The 16,682-nt window shown below is 35.9% G+C and overlaps 1 protein-coding gene and 1 long non-coding RNA gene across 6 annotated transcripts in view; one reads left to right on the forward strand and one right to left on the reverse strand.

Moving 5' to 3' along the window:
- The window catches only part of LOC107041980 (MAGUK p55 subfamily member 7), a gene marked incomplete at its 5' end in the record, with an annotated part of 338,456 nt that overhangs the window by 288,989 nt on the left and 32,785 nt on the right, over nt 1-16,682 (forward strand).
- Nucleotides 15,276-16,682, reverse strand: part of LOC107041983 — a 7,195-nt gene continuing 5,788 nt past the window's right edge. The window contains exon 4 of the long non-coding RNA XR_003783113.1: nt 15,276-15,455. This is a non-coding gene — a long non-coding RNA (uncharacterized LOC107041983). The remainder of the gene's footprint in view (nt 15,456-16,682) is intronic.

The following is a 16,682-nucleotide window of genomic DNA, read 5'->3' on the forward strand; positions in this document are numbered from 1 at the left end:
GAATGGATAATCAATTGGGATAAATAAATGTCATTTTAAGGTAATTTATCAAATCCCAGGTCTGTGAGGAACGCATTCACAGAGTAAGGCATCTTATTGTCGAATTGAGTATTCATATGAAAGATCGCTTTTTGCACGAAGAACCGTGGGCCTTTAGACTCAGGAGGATATTGAGCGTTGAGTGCAAAAGACAGTTTATATGTCACTTCTAAGGCTCGAGCTAGTGAAGCAACACTGTTAGGGATGAATCCCTGGGTTCTGCTAATTGGAGATAAATCTCCCTACAGTGGGTAGATACTGGAATCCGGTATATTACTCAGTAGAAGTAGAGTTATTCATTTATTCAAACTAACTCAGTTATCCTGAAAGGATAAATATGAGGAATGTACAAAGATGATACAAAACAAGTATTATGCTCGATTTACGTTGACGACTGAACTCCCGAATATGGGTGAGTTCAGCTTATATAATGATTAAGCGTGTCATGTTATGACACTGGTCAGCAATGTTACGCATGACTGCTGATTTAGTAAAATAATGTGTGACGCAAGTTGAACTGAATTCATGATTCAACTTCTTCACTTTTGTAAATAAATTATTACCAAATATTATAACATTTCTTTGGGGCATAACATTCCTCCCCCCTAGGGAAGAAAATTCTTATCATTAGGAATTTTCTTCTCTAACAACAAGTTCACATTTTGTTGAGACATTACAATTGAATACAATATTTCCCACGAAATAGTTCTCAGTGGAAAAACCAACACGCTAATCAAATACAACATTTTCATTTCTTCATGCGTAACATCATATGAACTTAACACATTCGGTTCGCATTTTCGTAATTCAACTTTTTGAACTTCGACTAATAAAAATCCATCTTTTCTCAGGAAGATTACGTTGTCTATGCTAGATGCTAATTTCATAAAAATTTTGGTTCTTTGACATCTTTTAAGAATTGCGATTTTTGAATTTAATCGATCTGTGTACCATTCTCTGAATACATCGTCGATATTCGGAAAGCCTAACTCCTTAGAAAAATTCTTAAAAAAATTATTGAATTTGAAAATGAATTGTTTCATGATTAGAATTTCTGATTTTATCATCCTGGAAAACTCGATATTCCTACAAAAATTATATTTCTTGAGATATAGTTGCATCTTTCTAATAAAAATCATCATCAATTGTGCTGGATAAATAATACTCAGCTTCATATGATTGAAGACGGCTGGAATGCACGCACGATTCTTCTGCCGCACTTGATACTGCTGACTCGGCTGGTTGAACGTTCGCTCAGCCGAATGAATGACCAAATGTTCATTCATTGCTGCCTCATCATGACTTCCATGAAGTTTTGTACACACACAGTGTAGAGATTCATTTTCTGAGATGTCCTCAAGATTTACTGAATTTTTAGCTGCTACACGCTCGTAGATCTTCGGTAGCAGATCTCCGTTGTTATCTGAAATATTTTCATGATTTTTTGCGACTGCTGGACCATTTCCTCGTTTCGGTTCATTTTTCTCCTCTATCTCTAGAGAGATCATGCCTTTCCTCCCCTTTTGAAGGAAAATCATAATACTTCGAAAAAATATTTCTTGATTTTTCCCGTTCTTCATGCATTGGTTTTTTCGCAGTGTAGTGAGAAAGTGTTCTCTTTGTGGAGATCTCTCTCGGTGTACTCGTAGGCGGTCAAAATTTATCAAGTCGCACGAGTCTGTACCGGAAAAGGGTTTGCGCAGGCGATTGCGATGATCGGAAAAATCTTCCTCGATCTCCTCAACATCTGAAGTTCCCCACGGACGACCAATGGCCCGTGTGTTACCGTTGGGATCGAGATCTTTACCTAAAATTTCCGGATCTTTATCTCCTATGGCGGCCATACACTGCTGTCCACGCTGCTTTAGAGATGATTGCCTCTCCATGAACTGCAGCTCCGTGTTTTCGGTGAGTTTTCCTTTCATAGGCTTCTTCACCTCAGTTTTTTCTTCTGGCGATGTCCGTTCATCCTGTTTAATTGATTTTCCTAGACCTTCAATCACTGGAAGTATAGGGACCATATTCCGGAATACTATTTCTCCATGTAGACGGAGCTCCTGCAGTTGCTTTTGATGAGCCCTTCCCGTCGACCTTGTCACGTGCCGCTGGAGTCTTTGGACCAGAGATGTTCCTTCTGCAATCGGCTCGTTTAGGATGCTCCCGGTTATTTTAGCGTTGACGATTTCTAATAAATTACCTTGATCAATGTTAACTTCTATATATATTTTCATAACTGAAGATAAATAGTCTCCTCCTAAATAGATGAATTTCTGTTACTCTGACCATCCTCTTGTCCTTAGAATGAGGGTATTTCAGGGTTCGTGAGTATGCTCCATGGAACAGGAGTCCATAACTTGGTAGTTGGTCATCTCGAAATTCCGAATTTTTAATTCGTATTATTTTAATCGCTGCTTCTTCTTCGTCCCATTCGTCTCCAGTATAGGATCCGTCAACGTGAATGCCGAAGAATGCACGCGTCAGCGTCCTTGACTCGGCACAACGCCCGGCGTCAACTTGTAGTTTGGCACTCGACTGAGAGTGTAATCTGATCCCCGTCTCGTATAATTCGTCTCTTCGACTTACTATTTGAAGAAATATTTCAATTGTTGAGGTGCTACCAGCTACCTCTTTGATTTTCAGTATCGCCTGATACCAGTCGACGATTTTACCCCGTTCTTGATTGAATTGTGAGGGTTTACGTAGGTTCGTCGACCCTACAATTGGCATCACAGAATCAGTAGTAATACTTAGCACTTTTTAGTTGTCCAATTTACCGATATTTATTGGCAATGCATTATTGCAATACGACTGACTGTCTCTCGGATGATCCGTGTCGGTAGTTCGATCAGGTTTGCCCTGCCGTTCCAGCAATTTCTTGCTCTGCTCGAATCCCTTGCTTTTTCTTAGCTGCCAATCGCTGATTATTGGTTTCTGGGTAACCACAACGGCCTTTATGACCATATGTTTATTCGATTGATTCTTGTGTAGCACTAATCTATTAATATGCAATAGATTTCCATATTGCCACTCCAGCGTCCTCAGCCCGTGACTTTCAGGTGACATAGTATGTTTCCCCTGCCATACGAGAATTTCTACTAGAGATATTCCCTCTGAAGCATCTTTTGGGTCTGGTTGAATCGAATTCTAATAATTTGTGTTTGAACAGAGGAGATGATTACGGTCCAGAGTTTGTGTCCTCTAAGAATCATCGTCACCGAAGAATTTAATCGTCAGCAACTTTTATTCGAACGAGTTTTTATAGTTGAATATTTTATTCGTCGATTTCTCCATTGCACTCTCTTTTTGACACTCTCCGTCAACTCGAGCGTCGAGGAATGCATGTCTCAGCGTCCTTGGCGCCGTGCGTCGTCGAAAGTTCGCCCGCTGCCTGGTGCTCGACTGATGGTGTAATTCGATGCCCGCTTTATACCATTCCTTCACTTGAGTTTTTATTCTAACAATTTCCACCACAGTATCAGTGCTACAAATTACCTCTTTAGGTTTCATTGTTTTCTGATACCAAACGACAATATTACTCCGTTTTTTGTGTAAATTGACAAGCATTTGGGGGTTCTTCAACCTTTAAAATATTATCACTGCTTCTGTGAAGATCACTGGCATTGAATTCTTCATTACCATTGGAGCTGAATAATTCACCATTTTGTTCTGGTAATTGATTGTTGCTATTTGATCTGCAGACGTCTGGCTATCACCTAGGTGATTTCTCCAAGTTTCGAGAATTTCACCCCCGAAACCCGATAACAATTTGTTGCTTATACAAGTCTTTCTCTTGTGTCTCGGATGCTCAGCATCATCCTGGTCCAGAGCGTGCAATGCATAATTTCTCTTGAGAGGACTTTTCGACATTGCCGATGACCTTCGAATATCCATAATCTTAGATGAAAGAATCTCAGTATTAATTCGAAATAATGGGCATGAATTATTTATCAGGAAATTGCAATTCCCAACGTCTTCAAGAAGTCCCTAGTTGCACTGCGATGAGGATGACTCGACACCTGCACTGGAAACCGATATGTTGAGCATGGTCAAGAAGATGACGTCAGTCAGTGGAATGACCTCGCTCGAGTCCCGGTCTTCAAACGTTGAATTTTCCCCGGGAACCATTTAGGCTTAAGGGAAGCCCTTCGGCCCTCCCTATACTGTTTCATTGGTGAGAGAATATGGAAGTGCTTTCTTTCGTGAGAAATCATAATCATGATCAAAACCTTATTGATCAGACCATCCCTTGATAGTCTCTCGTGACATCGTATTTTACCCAGTGCGCTTTCTCTGCAGCCATTGAAGAGACTTCTTTCTCCTCCTTCCCCTTGATGACTCCGATGATTGTTTTATCCATTCTCATCTGCCAAGCCACCGTTCTCACCTGGAAACCCCAGGCTATTAGAGGATCATTTGTGAGATGACACAAATTTGTCATTCTGGGAGAAATATCGATGCGTCTTTTCGGGAAATGCGCAGCATACTCCGCAGCCTCTATCCTTTGAAGATAAGCCACAGCTTCAGCCTCTCTGGCAATGAGTTTGAGCGATTTATTTGTGGATGATTTCTAAATGCCCTTCCGCAATGGAGTGACATACACATTCTGACTGGTGCGGAAATTTCCGAAATTCTCCCGCCATAGTCGCAAGTCTATTCTCCAAGTCTGCATCCAGCTAGCTTCAATTACCATACAAGTGGAAAATTGTACCGTTTACCCTCCGATGTACTTAGAATTCTGCACTCGCCTAGGATCGAAGATCCATTGAGTGACCATGATTGTACCTACTGAGGGGGCACTGATTTTACCTTCAGCTTCTTTCTGAACTGAGGTCAGATGAATCCATACGTTAGCGTCTCTTACTGGTACATTTAGCTGCCTCTCAAGTCGATCATTTATTCCGAAACGATTTATTAATGAGAGTGAGTCTCCGATGACCTCCTCACTGCTCTTTAGTTTCCGGAAGTTAAAGATGGTTTCCGACTTGAGTTTCGTCGAACTCGTTCCAACAACAAAGAACAGAACTATTCCCGAGCGCGTCGTCAATTTCCCCAAACGTTTACTCAGCGGTAGATTCACTTGCTTGCGCTCTTTGGATGCTGTTATCATTTCTGTATCATGACAACGATCATTGAAGCTGAATCCATTGGAAATACAGATTGTTCCTAGCTCCGTCGATTCGTCTGNAATGCGAGTTGGTTGAATTTTCATGAAGTTATTGACTATTGTTTCCATTTGGAATGCTATGTCACACCCTAAAATTCGCATTTTTGATCAATTATCGCGACTTTGGACTTGACCTGTGAGGCTTTATCATACACCAACTTGAAGATCTCAATGAGATCTTCAAAATGGCGTATGCTGATTTCCGTTCCATCCATTTGATCAATAGTTATGGGTGATTATGTGTCGATTTTCGCATGTCACAAATTGAAATTTTCGTTTTCTTCAACGTAATTGACGAGAATTGCTCTCTATTTCTTCGACTATCAGCATGAATCTTATGTCGGTTGGAAAGATGATTAAATAACAATCAAATTGACAGGCGAACTGTTTAATTTTGATGATTTTTCAACGAGTTATGAGACTTATTAGGAATAAAACGAATTTTCGTGTTTTACTTGAAAATTCAACTTTGGTTGGATTTTTAGCTATTTTCATTTCAAGTCAATGAGAATATTTGTATATCATTTTAAAGGGCATTTTCCGTTCTTCAAATTGAGATGTGTTAAATGCGACTGGGTTGACTTGTCATGAAGTTAGTGAATATTGTTTCCTTTCTGAATGCTATGTCACACCCTGAAATTCGCATTTTTTATCAATTATCGTGACTTTGGACTTGACCAGTGAGTACTTATCATACACCAATTTGAAGATCTCAATGAGATCTTCAAAATGGTGTATAATATTTTTTATTCTATCCACTTGATCAACTGTTATGGGTGATTATGTGTAGAATTTCGCATCTCACAAATTGAAATTTTGAGATTTTTCAACAGAATTGAGAAAAATTGCTCTGTTTTCCGTAGACTATCAGTATGAATCTTATATTGGTTGAAAAGCTTATTAAATGAGCTCCAAATTGAGCGATAAATCATTTGAATCGGATAATTTTTGAATGAGTTATGGGACTTTTTAGGAAAGAACGAATTTTCATGTTTTAGTACTCTAAAATTTACATTTCTTCATCAATTATTATTATCTAGGCTTTCGACTTGATAAATGGGGATTTATCGTGCATCAGTAATATGAAAAGAATTGCTTTTTTCTTCGCAGACTGTTATTGTAAATGTTATATCAACATATATCACATATGGGTTGAAAAAGTGTTTAAATGAGATACAAAACGACGTCTCATTTATTCCATTCACTTGGAGCTTTGAATTTGTTTATTCATGGTGAAGTTATCAACAGAATGAAGCTGTTTATGAAATTTTAAGAAAGAGTTAAGGTCATAGTGGCGTTGCAGACCAGCCATATTATTTCTTGAATTACATTCTGAGTGAGACGGGTGATTGTTTAATATATAATATAATATATATATACTGTTACGTCAAGAATGGGTTACTTGACACAACTTTATTAAATTAAAATTCAATATACTGAACCAAAGAAACAAGATTAAATTCAAAGATCGTCTCGAAATTAAGGAATAGAATTCAAGCACAAAACCCATTTACAAAGGTCCTCTTTTACTTCAATTTTCTAAACCCCAAAAGTATTTGGAATCAAAGGTTGGAAAGGTTCACTTGGAGTAAAATGAAAAGAATTTTGAATAACTTAAAAGTGACTCAATAGAGTCTATATTTTAACAAAACAAGTAGAAAAGTATAACTACAACATTCGACTTACATTCACTGCTCTGCTTTCAGTCGTAAAGTATTTTGTATGTGGTTAAAAGTAATGCCGCACTGAATTTAAGACGTTGGATTAAATTCTTTATTTAAATGAATCAAATAATTAAAAATGTCACAAGACTTGGGATTTCAGAAAATAATTTAGTTACGAAAGACTAAAACGGAAATTAAATAGTCATCCAAGACTATATGAAAATTAAAGGTCGCGAAAAACCCAAAATATCGCCTTAATAGGTCGATAATAAAATTGGAACTGTGTCCAAAAGAAACTGGAGTATACTAACTCTCAGATATGAGCTACTACTACTACTGTAGCGATGATTACAAAATGCAATCGGAACTGTAACTGTCGTGCTGCTATCGCGCACAAGTCTTTATAGTTTATCTAGGAGGGTGTGTCCTCAGAATGCATAGGGAAATTTCGGGGACCAATTACAAATGACTCTAGCCGAAATTTCCCACTCCAGTGGTTTGAAATCTCCTTGTTTCGAGATCAACTCCATCTCTCTACATGAAGATGTTTTTGGGGTGTAGGCGGTCTTTTCTATTCCCCAACAACCAATGAAAATTGTTTTAGGAATGCCCATATATTCCCTCCACAATTCTCTTTTATCTCTTATTTTCAACTTAGCGTTAACATCTTTGTTATTTAATTTTTTTGAAACAATTCAGATAAATTTCATGAAATTTTATGATAAATTATAATTCATTGAAGAAAAATAGTAATCTAATAGTAATTCAATAATAATTCAATGACATAAAAATATTGTTTAAACTTTAATTATTTTGTGGTTTTCCACGTTGATAATATTTCTTAAACAATTATGATAGTTTAATTAATATCCGAAATGGAAAATTATTCATAAAAGAATCATTCTGTTGTATGATGCATTTTACTATTTTTGTGTCACATGTTCGTCAATGTATATGTCATTTCCTCCATGTGGGAAACGAAATCGTTACTCTATTTTTATATCAAATATTTGTCGTGGGAGTTACAAAATTTGGACCCACGCTTAGAATTTGTTATCAACAGTTTTCCGGTTCAAGAGTCCAGTGTTTATTGAAATTTATGGTCACACGTGGAAAGTGCATGACTAAGGAGACGAGACTAGACTCAAATGTTTACAGTGCATCTGATATTGCACAGCTGATATCTCCTTAATCTAGGAGAAACTCGACGTTGGGAACATTTTTATCGTTCACAGATGTGTGCAGCTGAAATATTCCTAACATCGAGGGGGTCACTTTCCCCGGTCACAGAAGATAATTTGGGTTTCAAAAGTCGCTTCTATCACTGAGATAATTGAATGACGACGTAAGAAAATGAATTTAAATGAATTTTCTGACGGATGTCACAATACAATATAATATATATATACAATATAATATATATATGATAAAATATATCTTGAAGATAAATTCATTTCCTATGTAACTGTAGAGATGAACAAAAAATAATAACACACGCAATAATAATGCACTTATTATTTATGACGCACTAATACGGTGAAGCAACTCACACTATCTAAACAAGAAGACAATTCAAAATTTTAGGCAGGAAATGGTCTTTGAAAAAGAAATAAAAAAACGTAACAAAAATAATTTGAAATAAGAGAAATAGAAATTTAGGTGCATTACTTACCTGATTAATAACCTCATTTAATTCAACCCAACCAATTTGAATTGAAAATAGAAAGCACAACAACATATTTGGTATATATTAATACAAAATATGTATTTCGGTTTACTAACATTGACACGTTTTAGAAATAGTAATCGGTCAGTTGTCGATCAGTCGAAGAGCAAGAAAAATGAAAATTGAAAATGTAATACAAGTATCAGGTACATGCAACCTAGCTAGCGCGCGCGAAGCGCGCGTCCTGCCTAGTTAAGTAAAATTATCCGGGAAACTTCATTTGTCAAAAATGTAAAGTGTGATTTTCACTTAAAATTATCAGTCAAATGATGAAAATTGGAGTGTCAGTTGAAGTTATTTCTTCGCGGTGGTTGACTGCATTTTGATCGTTTAACTAAGCATTTTTCTAGAAATTGAGGAAAACGGGGATTATTTTTCGTCAAATCAGAAAGTGTTACGTATCTCTTGACTTATCTTCCCAAAAGTTGGTCTTCGGACGAACATTTTGGAGGAAAAAAATTGTAGAAAAATAGTAATAGGTGAAGAAGTTGTGATTTTTTTCAAATTGATTTATTCTTTTTTTTTCTATAGACGAATGCAGGCGAATTATTTTTGCTAATATCTAATTGAGGTTTAGAGCCATTGGATTTTCTTGTGATATAGGAGAGAAACATGTAAATATAAAAAAAAATACGGTGCCACTCCCGGGAAGTGTCATAATAGAATTTCAATTTTTCATAAGGAGAAGATCAAATCCACAGGATATAGGAAACAATGTGAAAAAATTCACCTAAATTCATTGATCGAAAGAAAAAGAAACGAAACCTTGGGAAAATCGCATCTGTTTGGGTTATCACTATTTTTCAATTTTTCTTTCGTAAATATTCATGCAAATCTCAACCTTCTGTTAAAAAAATCAGCAAGGAAATCCCCAACACCCAGTTTTTTAATTGAGGACACTCAATCTACCTCCTCAATTTTCAACGGAAAACTTGTAGGTATTTTACTACACTCTTACAAGGAACACTAGGGAGGTGTTCCCCTCCGATTTCGATGAAACACATATATGTTGTAGAGGACTCGAAACTAAGCGACACGTTTTTTTTTTTATCGGCGGATACGCAGTTTTAAGGGGGGAAACCATGGTCAGAAGGTGACCACTTTTGGGGGTGATTTTTCAATTCCACCTATAAGAAGGGAATTTTCGTAAATGTTCATTATGGGAATAAATAGCCCGTGAGGAATTATGAAAATCACAATTGATAGTTCCTCCGGGGGGTGAAATTTAGAGGGTAAACTACCCCTGTAAAGACTTCATTTTTCAAAAAAAAAAAAAAACTACTCAGAATTTTATGAAACCAACTGCGTTGGATGGAACATGGAAAAATGCGGAATGCCTGTTTTTGGTTTTTCCCCAGAACTGGAGTTTTCTAGGGTGAAAAAAATAATTTCCTGGCAACATCATCCACCAAGGTGGTGGGGTTATTTATTCATTCCATTGAGGTAATGTATAGCTTATGAGAAATCGTGAGAATATCCAATAATAGTTCCTCTCGGGGTTGAAGTTGACGGGTTAATTACCCCCGCGAAATAATATTTTTTATCAAACAACTATTGGCTTTCACGGAAATGATTGCATCGGAAGAGATATGAAATAATACAGTATCCCTTTTTATGAAAGAATAAAATTGGATTCCAGATATCCCAAGCCTCAATTTTGATTTCAATAATCCGCACGTGAAAATGATATTTTTCCAAAATTCGGCGATAAACGAATAACGATAAAAATAGATCAAAGAAAAGATTCTTTGGAAAAAAATTTCCTTTTTTTTCAGTTACAGCAATAGGCTGGTTATATTTGAAGAAAAAGCAGTGACGAGTACGAAAAAAAATTTGCTAAATAATCGGAATTTTTCCATATCGTTCAACGAATGATTGAACTTGTTTTTTTCATATGTCGGAGGAACCGGGGTAATGGTTCTAAGAGACTTCATTATTATAGTATATATGTGATGATAACACACTGCTGAAAGCGATAATAAATCCAAACAAAATGCAAATAGCCGTGCACGCGTCACCTATATCCAAAAATAGGTAATCCATCATGCAGTAATCATGTATTATTGATAACCCTGAATATTATTCACTTCCATTTTGTGCAGCGTTCAGTTTACGTGAACACATCACGGCAAGACTGTCTCTTGTTAATCGTATATTTTGAATTCTTTTCATCATGAGATTCAATCTTATAAACGTTATTAAGATCCTCATGGCAACATTTGAAGTGCTGAATCTTGGCGAAACCCCTGTGACTAATGAAGAACGAGAATTGGCAACTCATTTCGAGAATATATTGCAACTAACTATAGAGGAATATAATGGGGTGGAAATTATTGAAGAATCAACTCTTGATTTCCAAGAGCAATGCAAAAACATCGAAATGATACCAATTGAGGATACAGAGTTCCAACCACGTCATAAAGAATCATCTGATAGTTGTTCAGAGGATGACGAACTTGTAGATTATGACTATAAAAAAAGAGCAGTCGAATACTGGAGGAGTGCAAAAACAAAGAAAAATCTGTCTATAAAAACTGTTTCCAATAAATTGAAAAGAGTGAAATCGGTCCAGCAATTACGTCGTTGGGCACATCAAGTCAATAAAGGAGGAACTCATATGGAAAATTTGAAACGAATATCAGAGTACACGTTGAAAAATATGAAAAATGCTATCGATGCTGGGCTAATTGTTCATGATGCCGACCTACGAAGATAGGCTCTGCAAGCTCAACGAGATATTGGATATCAAGATATTCGTTTCAAGGCCTCGGCATGGTGGCTACATTATTTCAAAAAAGCTCATTGCATCACATCTCGCAGGATTACTAAATTCGTCACACGTAAAACAATGGAAAATCAAAAAGATTTACAAAAAAGAGCCGACGAATTCCTGCAACAGATCAAACCATATTTTGAGATTTATGGCTTGCAAAACATCTATACTTCTGATCAGAGTGGTTTTCAATTGGAAACGCATGCGGGGCGAACTTTGGCGGAAGAGGGGTCTAAAGAAGTCGCATGCATTGTACAATCTGTAACATCAACGACACACAGTTATACCATACCCACCATATCAGCAGATGGAAAATTATTGTCACCTTTCTTCATTGTTTACAAGGAACCTTCCGGAATGTTTGGTCTAAGGGTTCAGGATAATCTATTCAGACCTTCTAATGTTTACATAACGGCTTCAAAGTCAGGGAAATTGACGTCTGGTGAGGCGATATTTCAAACTTAAGATGTAACAAATTTATTTGTACTGATTGTAATGTTCATCCCATNAAGAATCATCTGATAGTTGTTCAGAGGATGACGAACTTGTAGATTATGACTATAAAAAAAGAGCAGTCGAATACTGGAGGAGTGCAAAAACAAAGAAAAATCTGTCTATAAAAACTGTTTCCAATAAATTGAAAAGAGTGAAATCGGTCCAGCAATTACGTCGTTGGGCACATCAAGTCAATAAAGGAGGAACTCATATGGAAAATTTGAAACGAATATCAGAGTACACGTTGAAAAATATGAAAAATGCTATCGATGCTGGGCTAATTGTTCATGATGCCGACCTACGAAGATAGGCTCTGCAAGCTCAACGAGATATTGGATATCAAGATATTCGTTTCAAGGCCTCGGCATGGTGGCTACATTATTTCAAAAAAGCTCATTGCATCACATCTCGCAGGATTACTAAATTCGTCACACGTAAAACAATGGAAAATCAAAAAGATTTACAAAAAAGAGCCGACGAATTCCTGCAACAGATCAAACCATATTTTGAGATTTATGGCTTGCAAAACATCTATACTTCTGATCAGAGTGGTTTTCAATTGGAAACGCATGCGGGGCGAACTTTGGCGGAAGAGGGGTCTAAAGAAGTCGCATGCATTGTACAATCTGTAACATCAACGACACACAGTTATACCATACCCACCATATCAGCAGATGGAAAATTATTGTCACCTTTCTTCATTGTTTACAAGGAACCTTCCGGAATGTTTGGTCTAAGGGTTCAGGATAATCTATTCAGACCTTCTAATGTTTACATAACGGCTTCAAAGTCAGGGAAATTGACGTCTGGTGAGGCGATATTTCAAACTTAAGATGTAACAAATTTATTTGTACTGATTGTAATGTTCATCCCATTGCACCTATTCCAGAGCACTTTAAAATTTGGCTGGAAGAAATATTCTTTCCAAACGTGGGACCAAAAAGTCTACTGTTAATCGATTCATGGAGTGGACATTGCTCTCAAGTGATAGAACAGGCAACTCCTCGGAATAAAGAATTATTAACTATGTTAATCCCCAAAGGAACTACCAGAAAAATTCAACCTCTTGATGTGTACGGCTTCAGGATTTGGAAAAATTACGTCCGTGATTTTTCAGATACGGCTGTTCTCTTAAATCATGATATTAATTTGCATGCGCGGAATAATGTGATCAAATTGCAATTTTTACTCCATAATCAATTATCATCACCGAGGCATCAAAACCTATTTCGTTACGCTTGGTTCCAGAGTGGCTACATCGCTAAAAAAATCAAAGAAATTTGATAATCCTGTCGATTTTGCGTTTGGACAATCTTCTAATCCAAAATGTGAAGTTGATGGTTGTTCTAATGTTGCGGTAGTTAGATGCTCGGGGTGCAGAAAGTCTCTCTGCATACACCATTTTTTTGATGAATATCATTTCTGTACTAATTATGTTCCCTAATAAACTATATATACATATATATATTTTGAATAATTCATAGTTTTCGACAAAATCAAACTTGCGCCTCTGAAAATTCCAGTTTCGAACAAAAAAATGAAAAACCAGTTTCCGCATTTTTTTTGCATCGGGTGCTCTTCCTACTGGGCTATCCGGCCCCTAGCTGCATTCTTTCATGTTTTTTTTTTAATATAATTGTTTTTTTGCAAATTTTTTTAAATAAACAATTTTTTTTCTGAAAGACACAATTTTCATGAGGGTAGTTAACCCCCAAATTTGAAACCTCAGAGTGACTAGTGATTGTGATTTCCATAATTCCTCCCCAGCTATTCATCAGTTGGATAAATTGAATAAATAACCCCACCACCTTGGTGGATGATGTTGCCGGGAAATTATTTTTTTCACCCTAGAAAACTCCAGTTCTGGGGAAAAACCAAAAACAGTATTCCGCATTTTTCCATGTTCCATCCAACGTAGTTGGTTTCATAAAATTCTGAATCATAGTTTTTTTTTTTGAAAAATGAAGTCTTTACAGGGGTAGTTTACCCCCCAAATTTCAACCCCCGGAGGAACTATCAATTGTGATTTTCATAATTCCTCACAAGCTATTTATTCCTATAATGAACATTTAACAAAATTCCCTTCTTATACGTGGAATTGAAAAATCACCCCCAAAAGTGGTCACCTTCTGACCATGGTTTCCTCCCTTAAAACTGCGTATCCGCCGATAAAAAAAAATATGTGTCGCTTAGTTTCGAGTCCTCTACAACATATATGAGTTTCATCGAAATCGGAGGGGAACACCTCCCTAGTGTTCCTTGTTGGAAAAACAAAACTGGAATTTCATGGACAGATGACTACTAATTTTTAGGACAGTGACATTGATTGCGGTTTAGGGGGGAAAAAATCATGGAATTTCAGGTTTCATTGAAAATCCAGTAAAATTCCAGCATTTTAATTGGCATAAAGTCGAGAATTCCTCAATCTATTCAAATTTTCAATGAAATGTGAATATTCATTCCCGAATTGCACTGAATTTTCAGTGAAACCTGAAATTCCATGATTTTTTCCCCTTGAATCGTATTCGGTGTCACTTCTCTTAAAATTCATGTATAAATTAACCGGAATTTTATGGTTTTCTTCAATTCCAATGAGAAAATACATTGAAATTTCAGTGGAAATTGAATCCGATAAAAATTTCCGAAAAGTGTACCGGAAATTTCAGACAATTTGTTTTAACAGTGTAGCTACAGCCTTTCAACTTGACCCCCCATTCATTGTAACTCATTCGAAAGGGTGTACATTCCTCCATTTTCTTGAATTTCAAAAATAATTTCTTGACATTGAGTTTAGAAGATATTAATCATCTTAGTTGAGCAGTGATCGCTTGGAGATAATATAATTTACAAAAATTGACAATAAATCAGCTCCCCACGAAAAAACTGCTATCCGAAACAACATTTAATAGGCTACATTCTCTGAAAAATTGAGTGACATTTGACATTTAGATTTGGTGTGACAATCATTGATGTATAACCAGTTAAAAACACATAATTTCTGGCGAAAGATTCGGATCTTTAGAAAATGAGGTCTCTGAGATCATTGTAACTGAAGGAAATCATTCTGAAGCTCTTGTCATATTCATTTCGTGTAGCAAATGACAACGTGATACCTCTCAACTCAAATGGAATTTAGGATGAACATAAAAAAAAATCCACTGAGAATATTTATTTACAAAACAACGAAAAATTTTCAAAAAATTCAAACTTTCCCGAATTTTTAATATTTTCCAATCTTTTTTTTTTATTTAAAGCTTTTTTGAAGCGCATTTTTTCAAGAGACAAAAAATGGAAATTTGGAAAAGAACTCACCATTTAGATTAATCGTGATTTTTGACAAAAACTGTTACTATTGAATCATAACGACACGATAATAAAAATAAATTAATGACTTACGTGAACGTGTATTGCAAAACCATTCTTCACGTCAACTTTAGTCGGATTCCACTTCTTTGGATTTTGGCTCCTGAGTTCCTGATTGCACTTTTTGTCGTTTCGGAGGTGGTAGCTTACGATCCTCTACTTGTTCAGTGACTGGACCGCTCTTTGTAAACAGCGTTGGAATGAGTCGAAGCACATACGGATCGAGAGCCCCTAAAAACCAGAATGGATAATTTTAATTATTTTTTCCAATGCAAATATGCTTTTCTAAAGTTATAGGTAATAATAGCTTCACAGGGACTATGAAGTTACTCAAACATCACTGAAATTCATCACATTTTTTCCTTCAACCGAATTAACGCACACATTCGCTCATCACAGAACAAGAAACAGAATCTCAATTTCTTTCTTCCCACCGCAAGCCCGCCTGATCAAGTATTAAAATTTTCTTTTATGTTTACCCCTATCATCTGGATAACGAAGAGTTGTCTTACCCCCACTGAGACTCCTAATCTCCTTGACCAATAATTTTTGGAACGAATCGGTTCATTTTGTACGATTTGTCAGCTGTCACGTCAAAAATGAACAAAATGACATGAATTTTTAATACGATTAGCTGTTCAAGACCGGATAGGTCACTTTAGCTAGAATTATTACTAAAACCGATTTCGAATATCCCCCAGAGTATAAAAACCCCACTGGATAAAAGAAAAATGCGAACACAATTTTAGTTTAAAAATGACTCCTGAGAGTCTATGTTTTAAAAACAAAAAAAACACTGAAAAAAAAAATTTGAAAGAGAGAGACTTACAAATGTTGTATCTCTGCTAAATCCAATGGTTACACAAATTTCACTGTTTAACTTATTGCCGCGTAAACTAATTAGTTTTTTAAAATCACAATGATTTCACATAAACCTAACACTCGACAGTTACCAGACGGTTACCAAAATTTACAAAGGAAAAGTCTCGAAGGACTAAATGAAAATCGAAAGAATTGTCACGAAGGACTGATATATAAAAAAAACAGAGTGCGTGGAGTCCACGCGCGACAGAAGTGAAACTTCTTTTTAGTATTCTCAAATTTTTTTGTCCAATTTGTTTTTCCTGAAAATTTTTTTTTCGCTTCTCATGCTTGAGAAAGCATTATTATTATGATTATATATAGAAATTCGATGGGATACTAGGAAATTAATAACAAGAAAATTTGAATGACTTTTTTCATTTTTTACCATTCAGCAGATAAAAACTTTCAATTTTCAAGTTCAGATTTTTAATTGCAATTTTTAATTTCAATTTTAAATTTGAATTCCAAATTTCAATTTTATATTAAAAGTTTTAATTCGAAATTTCAATTGAAGTTTTCAATTTTTAATTTTCATTCAAAATTTCAATCTCAAATTTCAATTTCCAATTCAGAATTCCAATTTCAGAATGGAAA

This window comes from Diachasma alloeum, unplaced genomic scaffold (assembly GCF_001412515.2).
Source record: "Diachasma alloeum isolate Michigan unplaced genomic scaffold, Dall2.0 Dall_scaffold_00397, whole genome shotgun sequence".
NCBI classification, from domain to species: Eukaryota; Metazoa; Arthropoda; class Insecta; order Hymenoptera; family Braconidae; genus Diachasma; species Diachasma alloeum.